The 13,983-nt window shown below is 37.7% G+C and overlaps 1 protein-coding gene across 1 annotated transcript in view; it reads right to left on the bottom strand.

Annotated features, from left to right (window-relative positions):
- The window catches only part of SYT1 (synaptotagmin 1), a 289,650-nt gene that overhangs the window by 58,206 nt on the left and 217,461 nt on the right, over nt 1-13,983 (bottom strand). The window lies entirely within an intron of this gene.

Below are 13,983 nucleotides of genomic sequence, written 5' to 3'. Positions count from 1 at the left end.
ATAGCATGTCACAAGGCTAGTCTTCTAGCGAGTAGTCTAAGTACTACATTGAAAGGAAATGTAATACATTTGAAAGAGTTTTTTTGGCTTATCAGACACTGTGAAAAGTCAAATCACAACGCTTTTCCATAATTATTAGAATATTATATGTGCATTGCAGGCACTTTACAGGAAGTCCATGTCCTCCTGTGACAGGGTACAGGAAGCCACAGTACAATACCCTTGCTTGATTTGAAAACATCTCTTGTAGTAAGTATGGGCACCTTAATGCTTAGTTAATGTAGTTTCTACTACCAAGAATGTCTTAGTTTCCAAAAGCAATTAACTCCAAAGCTTTAGACTATGGATTCAAAATTACAGCATAGATCCGAAAATACACAGGATTGGTAGACAGCAGAGAACTGTAATCAAGAATAAAATCAATTACAGATTTCTTACTTGTAAGATGTACCACTGTATGTGGCACTGTATTAAAAACCTGGCATGAACAGAGTCCTTGCTATGATAACCATACATTATCAATTAATGAAGGACAGAATAAACAGATCAAACAAACCAGTAGGTGGGAATGATTGGCATGATGGAGAGTAATTCTCTACAGCTGCTTGTAAATTCTGCCGAAATTCAACAGCCCCAGGGAAAGACTATCAATCAGGTGAATTCAGCGCCTCCATTACTGAAGTTATACAGTATATTTCTAATTGATCTGCAAGAGCCACAAGGAGAAACTCAGTGGAATTTGTGGATTACCTTCATAACCAGCTATCATCTTCCCTTTCCTCTGTAACAAACTGCCAAGACAAAAAGACCTTGCACCTCCTCCCAGTCCCAGCTACATTATAAATAAATGGTTCCTTTTGCAGTGACACTAACACGGCCTGGTTTACTCAACTCCCACAGATATAGGTCCTCCTTTCTCTCATCTCTTGCTTGCTGTAACACCAGTCCAGCTTTCATGTTCCTCCGTAATATCCCCCAGCATTACCTACAGCTCCCTTCCATGACCCCAATCATAAACCTCACACAATACAGCAGCCTCCTCCAAAATTTCCTAAATTGGCAATTAGGCAAGAGACAGTACGTGATGTGGCTGTTTTAAAACTAGAAACTTGCTGGTTAGCTAGCAGCAGGCCAAACGGAACATGCGAGGACATGGCACATGCTCAAGGGTTTCCCTGAAGAGGCCAAGAATCTGAGTATCTACCCTATTTAAGGCATTATTTTCCATTAAATTTACAGGAGCCTTCTTACTATGCTTCCCAGCTTCCAGGGCAGCATGCAACACAGTTCTGTGCCAAAACCAGCTTGTGCCTTTATTTTCAGACGAAGAAAACTCAGAACACACAGGCAGGCAGGATCCTCACTGCACTGCAGCCACAGTGATGACCTGGAAGAGGCTGCAGACCAGAGGAGTGCACAGCAACCTGAAAAGGAACTGGATTTGCTAATGGGAAAACCACAGACAGCTGATGTGAGTTAACAGCTGACAGGTGAAGTCTTATGACAAGACAGTTCTCTACCTTCATTTATCAAGATTAAGAAGGTTTTTTGCTTCATGTATAATTTCACCCAAGTCAATGCCATCTTTTATTTCCATCCACTGCTGCTGTGCCACAAGAATAGGCAGCATTTGAAATCCCTTTCTGTATCATTGCTCTTCATTTGGAAAGTTTTCTTCCATTGTCCTCTTTTACTAATTTTTGCACTGGAGATTTTTCCAGAGCACCCAAACTGCCTAAATATATGAGATGGTGTAAAGGATATGCAGCTGGAAAAGAGGCAAGATGAAAACCCTCAGAAAAGCTCAGAGCCACTCTGGTTCTAGTGCTTTCCAGTTTCAGGGAAATCAGAAATATGTAAAATACTCTCTCAGATAATTTCAGTATTTTTGTCTTTGGTTTCAGCTGAAAAGAACAAACTAATACATGCCTCTTCTACAACGCCTTGCATTCTAAGTTTTAAGTTCAGCTCATTAAATATTTGTGCTCAGTTCAAGAATGAGTTCCTTCTAACTACTGCTGTGTATTCACATCTATTGACTTACCCTTACCAGGCTCGTATCCGCTTCTTAAACTAAGTATTCAAAAATATTACTTTTATGAAACTACTGAAAGAGGTTCAAGTTTTTGGATAAATACATACTGGCAAAACCCTATTTTATTATTCCACTTCCCCTGGCTATTTCACGTTGAAAAAATCTCTTAACACATTCTTTAGGAAGACAAGACAGCTCATCAAAGGTCATCATAGCAATCAGTACCACACACTGAATTTCATTAATCTCTTCAGTAAAAAGAAAGAGGTCAGCACAGTCATCTATAAAAGTCTAGGAAAGAAGACTGCACTTATCATGAGATCTCTGGCTCAATGATGTTCATTTTTAATAAATCTTAGACCACAAGGGAAATTCCAGAAGACTTGAACAGTGCTAATGTTATGCCCATCTTACTCAAAAAAAGGCCAAATGGGATGAAGGCTGTATCTATCAGCCATTTGCCTTTTCTCAAACCTAGATGAAACAAAGGAAGAAATCATAAAAGTTTGCATTAATGATGGTTTAAAAGATATGAAATACAATGAATGTGAAGTCACATGGTTTTATGAAAAATAGGTCTTTTAAACTAAAACCAGATTCACTTTTTGGTAAGATTGTAAATTTGGTTCATGAAGGAAACATGCAAAAAATGGTTTTGTTCTGTTCAAGGCCTGCTGCTGTTTTTTATAGATGTGGAAGACATTTCCGCTGCTGAAGTAAGCAGGTGATGCAAGAATTAACATAACGGTAAATAATAATGCAACAAGTTGGTCAGAGAGAAAGTGCTAAATCACTTAGCTCTAACCAGTCACACAGAGTATATTTTCATACAGTCAGAAGCAAAAATTCTACGTCCTAAGACAAAGAACTCAAGACTAAGTATCTACTGAATCAGGAAATGTATCTTACAAGGCAGTGCCTCCTGCTGAGGATTTAGGGTCATAAGCTATAGACCATGAACTGCTAGCGTAATGCTGTGCAAAACACTCAATACTAGAAGTGAGCAGAAGCAGCTCGTGACTTTGCATGTCTGGCAAGGATATGAAGTATATTGCACACAGTTCTTGTGTACGTATATTTTTTTAAGATACTGAAAACTACAAAGAAGGTAAAAGTCACAACTCTTATTGGAAAAATGTAGAAAACGCCTTATCATAAAAAATATAAAAGATGAATCTCTGCAGCTTTTTGAAAAGAGGATTGGAAGTGACTTGATTACAGTGCATAAGTAGTGTAGAGAAGAGGAAGCGTGATGCACTAAATGGCTTGACTCTACTGAAGAAGGGCATAAGAAGAATCAATGACTTGGAGTAGAATCCAGCAACATCTAAATAACAAATAAAGTACACATTTTTAACAGAGAGACAGAGTAACTGCTGAAGCTATAAGGGATTGTTATTTTCTCCATTTACTGATGTCTTAAAATCAGTAACTTGCAACCTCTTTGGGTTTGAAGACTCTCTAAGAGATTTCCAGCACAGGTGCAAAGCTGCCTATAACGGACGCTGGTCTACTGTCAGCAGCATTCTCTTTGTAACCTTTATCAGTAAGGTCTCGTGCAGAATTTTTCAGTGGAATTTCCACAAAATTCTGTTTAGCTGATATTGAAATGTGTCATGCGAGACTTGGTTTTAGTGAACTTCCACTGAAAACATGCAGATAATGCTGAAAGTCGTGATGTCATGAGGAAATCTGAGCTTTTGGAGTTTGCAGTTTATGGCCATGCAGACAGGACAAAATGCCATGGGGATAATCAGAGGGTTTCTAACTCCTTGCTCCAAAACCAAGCAAGGTCTAACTTTCAGGTTTGTAAGGGGGTTTCCTTGTGTCATCTTCCTCCCAACTTGGCACAGACAGAACACTAGTATCTCCTGGATACTCCCTGTTTCCTAGATTGAGTTTGATTATAGGAGGTTCTTTAAAATATTCCTTGAAGACCTAGGAGTCCTTCAGATTTAGGGCAGACAACCTCACCTCATTTAGAAAAATACCCAATTTTATAGGAAATAGTAGTATTTCAAAGCAAAACAAAGGTTTTTGAAATAGGATTTTTTTTTGCAGAAAGAAAATTTTAATGTTAGCTCGTCTAAGCTCAATGCAAATAAAATAGATCAGATTTAAAGACTTGTCATCCTCAGTGAGTCGTAAGAGCTCATATAGTGGTGCCTTCTGGCAACAAACCCAAGCAATCAATGAAAAGGTGGGCTAAAAAGTCTAAGAAGCATGTCCCAATGTTCATACAACAGATATTCACAGCTTTATATATAGTGATTGTGCTTTAAGGCTGATTAACAGCTATTTCATGATAGGGAACATATAAACAGGAAATTTTCAGAGCCTTAAATTCTTACATAATGTGACCACTGTTTGAGCTCGCAGGAACTATGCCAGTTGTAGAACTCTACAGCTGAAATCCAAGGAGGAAGTCGATATTCTCAAGTCATTCTGGAACATATGATTGCTGCATCAAATCTAGTAGAGCTTAATTAAAATCTGTTTTAATTTGAAATTATCATATATCAGAAAATATAAATTTTTGGATTTTAGGTTTTTGATCATAAAAGTTGTAACTTTCAATACACTAAATGTGTGTATTCTTCCTTTAGGCTGATGGATAAAACTAAAAGCATACAGTTCTCCATTAATAAATCAAATAATAGTTTAGTATCACAGACAGACATTCTGAAGAAATAATAATGTCTTTTAAGAGATTTTAAATGATTTAATGATTTAAAGGGTATGTAGAAACGTATGATTCTATATCTTGAGAATCATCATCATTTGCTATATCAAATTGCAATGAGACAAATCGGTCCTCATTGTAAAAAAAAGAGGATGACAAAGCATGTGCATATTTGGATAGCACATGAAGTTACAGGTGGGTTTTTTTGGAGACCTTTGATGTACTGTCATATAAAAGTTAATGTTAAATCATGGGTTACAGACATGCTGTGGAAGAACTGCAGCTCTTACTTTGTGTCACAGACTTGTAATAGTTGTACCTATTTTCTGTACAGCAAGTACAAGCAATAAAATTAGAGTAATCAAAATTAATTGAAATGACCCACATCTTCTGGAAAACTTGCCTACTCTAAAACATCACAGAAAATTAATGTTTGGCCTGACTGATTAATGTGAAAGTCTGAATGAGTAAAAACACTTCCAGCATAATCCGCTGCTCTCTAATTCTGGGCTGGGCATTAACAGACAAGCGATATCAGCTGCAGACCTCGGGGCACTCACATGAAAATGAGCTGCTGCCAGTTTTGAAGCCTGAGTTCCACTCATCAACAGAGATCCTCCTGTTAATTTTCACAGTTGCTGAAGAAGATATACAAAAACAAAGGTAAAATAACTGGATTTTAGACAACCCAGTAGCTCTGAAGATTACCAGAAGACATTTAAGTAGCCTAAAATTGGTTAAGGATCTAGTGGGAAGCTCAGGTGCTGTCTGCCGACTGCCATCAATACCACTGAGAAGCTGCAGTGCCATGTTCAATGCTGGTGGCATCAAAAGCAAGTTATAAACCCCATATAATGGTAATTGTCTAGGGAATGACTTAGGTTAGAATTTTATGGCAAGGTCTCTGTCTAAGAAGAAGAGATTTGAACTCAAGGTCAGCCACAAGTGGAAAAAGTCACTAGAGAAGGGTTCCCAAGTTTAGTTGCCATTATCAGTGACAGTGGAAGTAGCGATAACTCCTAATTCTGTTCTGTTGTAGGTGAATGCAACCATCAGATCAAGCAGCAATAACATGCCACTTTGAACTCTCTTTCTCACCACTAGTTGGGAAACTCTTGCCTTTGGCACTATTTCTATAATCATAATTGCAGATGTAATGCTCAAGGAAAATGTCTTGGCCTCCATGTCACTGGATTCCGTTTCAGATATTTCTCTTCATCTAGTGCTTGGCCAGCAAGAAGCACATACAGACAATATCTGGGTTCAAATAGGAGATCAGAAATTAATTTCATCTGCGCAGTGATGATTGTAGCTCAAAGTGAGTTGTGTTCTGCTCTAAGGAGACAGCAGGAGTAGTAATACTCAAGCTCTCCACAGAAAAAAATCCTACTCTGGAAACTCTGCCAGTGGAAAGGACAGAACAACTACAGTCCCACTCCATCCATCTAGCAAGCGAGCCAGCCAGGCAGCCATTTGAAACAAAAAGTCTCAGGTAATGCAATTAACGGTCGCTCACAAAACTACTAAAGTCTTCACAAAAGCTTCCATCACAGAAGATGCATCATAAAAGAAAGATGTATTTCTGCTCCATACTCAGGTCTACATCTCATATTCACACATACACACAGAGTGAGAATATGCTGAGAAGTGAGGAGGTGGAATGATTCACAGAAGTTTGATCTCTGGTCAACACAGACACGAAAAAGCAACAGCAGCTTTAGACTGTGGAGGCTAAAAAGTGCAGCTTAATTATTAACTGACACACTCAGGTGTTTAGAATGATCGTAGAAGTTAAAAAAAAGAAAAAACCTAAAAAAATAAGAAACTGAGAGATCAGTCAGCATTTTATGATTTTCTCCCTTTGCGTGGCCACTGCTATGAAAATCTGGAGAGACACAGATGGGGAGAGAGGAGAAATGGTTTGATCTTTAGACAGTGGCACCATTCTTTGAGTAAAATTCCTCACTATTCAAACTGTAGATGACAGACAAGTTAAAAAAAATTTAATTGTATAGCACCAACATTATAAATGTTCATGCTCAGATAAGGTACAGAAAAGCATTTACATCTATCTTGTTAACATCTTTAAATCTTAGGTATGACGTAGTTAACTATGAACATCCAAGAATAATATTTCCTTTGATCGGTGTGATTGAAAGTGAAAGACTAGCCATAGTAAGTCCTTCAAAAAGAACTGTATGTCGTAGACTGCAAGATCTTAAAAACTCGAAATGTCAGTTCTCCATTAATCTACAAGGGAAGAATGCATAAAATGAAGAAACAAGAGATATTCTATGAAAAGGGTTTTTTTCTACAAGTTATTATTTTGTACAACAGCATCCTGCCCAGACTGAATTAGACATCAACAAGAGAAAAAGGCTATGCTATTCCAAAGGTTTTTGGAATCTAATTTAAATCGTCATGTCCTGAGTGTTTCTCTAGTTATGATGATAACAATCACAGAGTAAGCTGCAGAAGGCCACGGAAAAGAAAGAGGAAAGAACTACAGGGCTGATTGCACTACAACCACCCAGCTGCATCACCTGTAACACACCAAGAGTGCATCAGACAATGTGAGGAACTTCTTTGGCCTTTGGTGGAAGGCTGAGTTTTATGATACAATTGAACAGATAAATGTAGGAATGAGTTATAGCTGTCTGTCATCCATTCAGCCTAGAAATAAGACCTGGTAATACATCCTAAATGTATGTACTCTACCTCTTAAAATATTAGCATAAAACCAATAAAAGCGTAACACCAGCGAACAGAAAATACAGTATTATGTTCTAGATTCTAACTGTGATTTCTCTAAAATAAGGGCATTTCGTGCTAATTCCTGTCACAGGTACAATGCAAAGTGCTTCAAATGCCAGTTAAGCTCATTGTTGAACTAAACTGAAACACAACAGGCTCTGAAAAGAGGTTAAATGGTTACTATGGTAATCCCTGACATGGTCTAAATTGGTGTTTAAGAGCTGACAGAGGAAAAAAAATGAAGAAAATGGCTAATCCTTTTCTTTCTTGGACCACTATTCCTAAATCTTTGTCTTTAATCTTTTCAAAAATACATCTTTATCTGATGCTTCTGGAAACCAAGATCTTTTAGTTCTACGTGGAGTGGGCACAACAAAGCAAGGAGACCGGAGTGGCACACTACGCCTAAACCTTTTAGTGAAAATCTGTGGTCTTCTTTGTGAGAGCTGCTCTTTCCCTGTGACCGTTAAAATGCTGGTCTCTATTCTGGAGGTCCTTCTAATGACACTTATAATGGAGTATTTTGATACAGCCATCTTACAGCTTCCCTTAGCTCCTGATCCTGGTTTGTAACAGCAATCAGATAACTATTTTTGTCACTGTCAGTTTGCAAAGGCAGGGGAGAAAGGGAAATAAGGTATTACCCTGGACTACTGCAAAGCTTCTGCCTAGAATCCAAGTGAGAAGTGCAATTTCTGCCTCTGGATAATGCATTCACTGATGCTGGTAGTCAGAAAAATAAGTAAATACATGAGAGTCCAGGTGGAGAACAATGCAGGAAAATTTAATACATAGCATGTTCTGTGGCCCTTTCAAACCAATCATCTGATTCTGCAGATGCATTTGCAATCACTCCCAGATTATCGAGCTTTATAACTGGGAGTACTCCATGGTTACGGTCGATTCCCCCGGAACTCCTTCTGCAGCTTCCATCCAAAACATCTTTTCGCAGCTTTAGCATCTTCAACTTGGAATACACTTCAACCCATGCTGTCACAAGGACTGATACATCAGCTATCTGAACAAATCACTTGCAGGTACATGGAGAATACTTCCAGCATCTAAGTGATATAAATTCTGCTTAAGCCTTTTTAAGAAAAACTCTTAAGATGATTTTGATCCCTCTCAGCATCTTTCTCAAAAGCCTATAAAACACCATTCAGAACATCGCTTTCCAAATGCCACTGTATGTTTAACATCTAAGTCCAGTGCTTTTGAACTCCTTGGCTGGTCTGGCTTCTCTCCTCTATTAAGAATTTCAAAATATCCTGTACTTCAGCAATAAAATCCCAGACAATAACATTAAGAGGCAGAGGTGGGGAATTGTCCACTCTTCCTTCCTTTGGCCTTGTAACTTTCTACAAGGTCTTTAGGTTAATGTCTTATCAACATTAATATAATTGTTATTATTTTGTGTATGGATCATTAGATGCTTAGCACAAAGTGTAGGATCTACTTTGTCAGCACAGTTTAACCTCAAGATGCCCTTCCACACTTGAAACTCAAATGGTAATAAGTATGTTTTTGATAAAACAAGCAATACGAGTTTTTCTGATCTCAGAATGAACACTGTCCAGAAACAGAAGGACCCCAGCAGAGTCTGAATTTAACACTATCACTGAAATTCTCCTTCTTGTCTACTGTCCTCTGTATTTGAATTTAATTTCTGTAAAGCTAGACAGTCTCAGATGAATCAAGACAAGTTCCCTTTTGATTTCAAATAAGCCAATTACATTCTTTTTCTTATAACACAAGAATGCCTCTGACCTCCTAAGGTAGGTGTCTCTTCCAGAGAGGGTGTTAATAAAGAGAATACTCAACAAAGGTATATAGTGGGACTGTCAGCAGTTTGAGTATGAAAGGCGAGAAAAGAAATGCATAATTCTAATAGCCTGAAACAGTACCATAACTGCTCTACTGAGTAATATGGTTTTACCTTTAAAATCACAACATTTCAACATCTTCAATTTCAAGATGAAAACCAACTAATTAGCTGCTGAAGAATTTCAAATCAGGCTTGCTTATTCTCAGACTTTAGAACCTTGTTTTGTTCCCTGTCTCACTATCAAATTCGGTTCCTTTGCAGGACAGATGCTGCACTTACAATGTCGAACATGCATTCAACGTTGTGCATTTACTGTATGTAACTCTACCACAAAACCTGAAAATTAAAACCCCTTAGACTTAACATTTTAAAGTTTTAATTGGGTGTAAGAAGAAGTGAACGTGAGAAAACTTGAACACCATGCAGAAAACATAGTGATCCAATATAATATGCAGCTAAATAAAGGAGACCTCACGTTTTAAAATTTCTCTGACACTGACAGCATCTCCATAGGGACAATGATACTTTCTTTTGCAAAGCACTGTTCTATCTGCAAAGCTGTATAACAACTAAGTGCTATTATTAGAGATGGGAAAGGCCTATTAGATCATCTATCTCTGATATAACAGAAAATGACAGTGATTTGCTGCTGTGATTTGACAGTGACATCTGTAAAAATGTCCTTTCCTCTTAACTCTCTGCAATTTCAGTGCTGAGGATTCAATAACCTAGATGGATTACTAACTTTGTCAGTCTACAACTTCTGTGAAGCATGCCGAGGTATTAAACATACCCATTTCAGGCCCACTTTTCATATCCTTGCTTCAACTTTTATTTTTTGAAGAGGAAGGAGAGAAGAATCCTCATGAATAGTCCACGTCAAGCTTCACAGAACTGGTCTTCCACTCCCTAGCTGCAGACTGCTTGCATCTCACCCCTTTGCAAGGCAATACTGTAGCATCTCTCCTGCTTAGGATTGTGTATCACGTAGGAGAGAAGCTCTTGTGCATCTTGCTGGTGTTTTCCAGCAGACTTCCAACTCAGAAGCCATGTACAAAGTATAACCATCATAACCCACTGTGATATGAGCATGCATCCATCATGTAACCTATGCATGGCGGATGCCTGATCAGATACTGCATAGAGTCTTATGTGACAGCAGTCTGCAGAACTCTTGGTGGTGGATACTGGCAGGTTAAAGATCCTTCTCTTCATGGAATAAGACTCTCCTTCTCTACTGCTTTCAAGGGAAAGAATTGTTTCTTCTTTTCCTTATATTCCCTAAAATTTCTTGGAACGTTTTCTATAACAGGTTTTCAATTTAAGTGCCAATATAATAAAATGTCTGAAGGGAAATCAGTTGAAGTATTCAGAAGATGACTCTCAGTATGATTCACACTGCTGTGAGAAAAGGAGAGGTCTGTCTGGCCTTCTGTACTGGAGTGATAACAGATATTGGATGCACTGTGTACTCAGATAAAGTTAATGGCAGTGACATCTGGTAGATGACACAAAAGAGCAAACTCCTATCATCTGTTTTTTAACACTCTGTGCCCAAAGCATTATGTGCCAGACTTGGTAAAAGTGAATAATCTTTCAGTATCTACCATTCTTCCCTCCCATGCTCTCAGTCATATGAGACTGAAGGACTACTAGATAAATCACCTCCATATATTCACAAGGACAGGAAAGATAAAAGCAGCCAGGGAAAAAGGATTCAAGGTACGCAGCTCATTAGTAGTGGCCTCCCCAATATTTAGCAGTCGTTGTACAAACTCATACTTTCCCAAAGCCCTCTCACAGTCATAACAAATGCTTACATAAAGCCTTGTATCTTCAAAGTGCTTCATCAACATAAACATATTAATAAGACCTTTCCCAGAAGAGAATGCAGTGTCAGAGAGATGCCATTCAAAAGGCTGGGCTGTGAGAGGTAGAGCTTCAAGTATTTCATTAGAACTTCATCTTCTGCCATCAATTTCAAGCCCAGATAGAAAAAAGCATGGAAAGTACAGTGGAGCTTTATGAGCAAAAAGAAGTACAACCATTTGTAAAATGATTTTGCCCTCTATGACTGCAGTGTTAATTAAATTGTATATTCTGTGATGTGCATCAACTCAATTCGACATAAAGTGAAATAAAAATAAGATTTTTATACTCAGTTTGACTGGTACCACCTAGATGGTTCTTTCAAAATGACTGACAACAACTGCCATTGATGTGCTTTGGTATACATCTTGCTTGGGGGTCAGAATTAAAACATTAAGGATACTTTGGCATCTGATACTTAATTGCAATCATATTTAGAATTCTAGTTACCACTACGGTGTTAAGAACTGACAAACTTACCTAAGTGCTGTAAGGGCAAAAAGGAAATAAACCATGTCATTCTTCAAATATTGCAGACCACACACAGATGTGCTTTTCAAGGACAAACTCATTATGCAACTATAGCATGTAGAATAGTCTACAAAAGATTTTTTTGGTAGTAATACAATTATATTTGTCATACATTTTTTGATGAAATCCAGTTGCTTAGGTTTTAATTTGGTTTTTATCATGTTCTCTCGCAATTAGTAAGCCAGACCACCGTATCATGTTCATGATCACTACCAAGAGACAAGCATGTGTCTGTTGCTACACATCTGGCATAGGTAAATCATGTTAGTCTTTGTATGTGCAGTACCATATTTGATAATTCTGAAGCCAGGGTACTGCTTGGTCACAGCTGTATCTGCTGTGAATTCTGCAACATCTGCTGTCAGCTGATAACAGGTTCATGGAGATAGGACCTCTCCCACTCCTCTTTGTCCCCTAATTATTATCTCATAAAATCTACTAGAATTTGTATAGCATCTTTGCTGCTGAGCACATGCCCGAATATTGAAGAGGGTGAGGTACTTGGTAGTCGTCAAATATGGAAATAGGAATGACATTTCCTGGGAAACACAGCTCCCAAACCACTGACAGATGTAACTCTCTTCGTTCTTGGTAAAGATTTCTTTTTCAAACTGGGCTAAGCGATTCTTTGAATCAGGCTCAACACTTATATGACAGAAGTAGAGGTTCCATAACAGAGCAAAAATAATTGTAGACCGTTTGTATTAAATACATTTGATTGACCTACATCTTGAGTAACTGGTTTCTGTGGGGTCACTTTTTACTTGTACAGTAAGCTCAGGAGCTGTTGCAGGAAAGCTACAACTAATATATATAAAACTAAGATCAACAAAGTCTCCAACTAACGTAACTAATGATATTTTTCCATATTTTTTGATACTTTGTATGCTTAAGAGCATAGAGATGCAAAAATGGAACAGGAGATCTCCTGTATTACGAAAAAAATATTCAGGGAGTTGGTGCAAGCACAGTTTTTCAGGATGTTTTCATAGGATGATATTGCCTAGCTTCTTATAAATAAAAAAGCCACTCATCAGTAGCAGTTTCAAAAAGGCCCCATCAAAAAACTTTTAAAAAATGACCATGTTTTTTTCTGTATGTATAGTACCTGATACTTTAAGAAAGATTAGGGCAGAGGCTCAAACAGGAACTAAGGAGAGCTAGTTTCGTCTAGTTAACTTGACTCTCATGCAAATATATTTGCATAGACAAATGACAAACACGTGTAAAAATACTCATCTGCCAGATCACTTGGGCTCTGAAAGTACAAATAAGGTACAACCTAGGTTTAGTCTCTGCTACAAATGATTGAAAGTTCTTGTAATACTCTCCTTATATCCAAATACTTTAAGAAATATTTATTTGAATTGCCTTCTTTTGTTTTAATAAAAAGTTCCTTCCAAGTCAGAAGGCATTTTTGGAAGTAGCTCACACTATATTTCAAGCAACTTTAACATTGTTTTGTATTAGCAGGATATGAATTTTACAAAGCAACCAAGGGACTGAGTGAGATCTTACTGTGGACATGAGCTAGAAAACTCAAGAGGCAATGTTCTATGCCACAAGACAGATGAAACCTCACACTAATCTACGCCATGTTATCTGTCACCTGCATATGGGGATATCATTGTTTATGTTCTAAAAGCTTTAAGTTATACTAAAAAGTTGAAGGTTCAATTCCTCTTCGTGTAATATTTGGCTTCTTTTAAGTGTTTTGCAACAGAAAAACATGAAACGCTTTGGTATCACACACAATAGTGCAATAAAAGTCCAGTTTGATACTTAATAAAGTTTATAAGGATTAATACACTCTGATTTCACATTTCTAGCTTTCCGGTATGCTGAGTCTTTAAAGGAACAGGGCCCTTGAACTGCAAACTTCCTTTTTCTCTTTTTTTTCATTTTCATCTTTACCTCTAAGAGTGGAAGAAAAATTCCCCATATAGCATGGGTACCAATGTCATATGCAATAAGAGAGCCCTGCAAATGCTGTCACTATGAAACAATGCCATGCAGAATAGTCCCAATGTAGCAGTGGCTTTCAAATCAATAAGCAGCAGAAGAAAGACATCTGAAAATACAGTCTTTAAAAACAAACACTCAAAAAGGCAAGACTAAAATCTGCCATTTTCGAAAATCTGAGAAGGTTGCATGTCTCAGCATCTGCTGAATTTTTCACAACTTGTAGTCTAAATCCAATATTCAGGTTTTCGTCACTTATATTGAGGAAAAATTTCATCCAGAGATTGTCCCTTTAATTACAGAAACTACGGTTTGAATCCAAAG

Source organism: Nyctibius grandis, chromosome 5 (genome assembly GCF_013368605.1).
Source record: "Nyctibius grandis isolate bNycGra1 chromosome 5, bNycGra1.pri, whole genome shotgun sequence".
NCBI lineage: Eukaryota > Metazoa > Chordata > Aves > Nyctibiiformes > Nyctibiidae > Nyctibius > Nyctibius grandis.
This window is presented reverse-complemented; position numbering and strand designations above follow the sequence as displayed.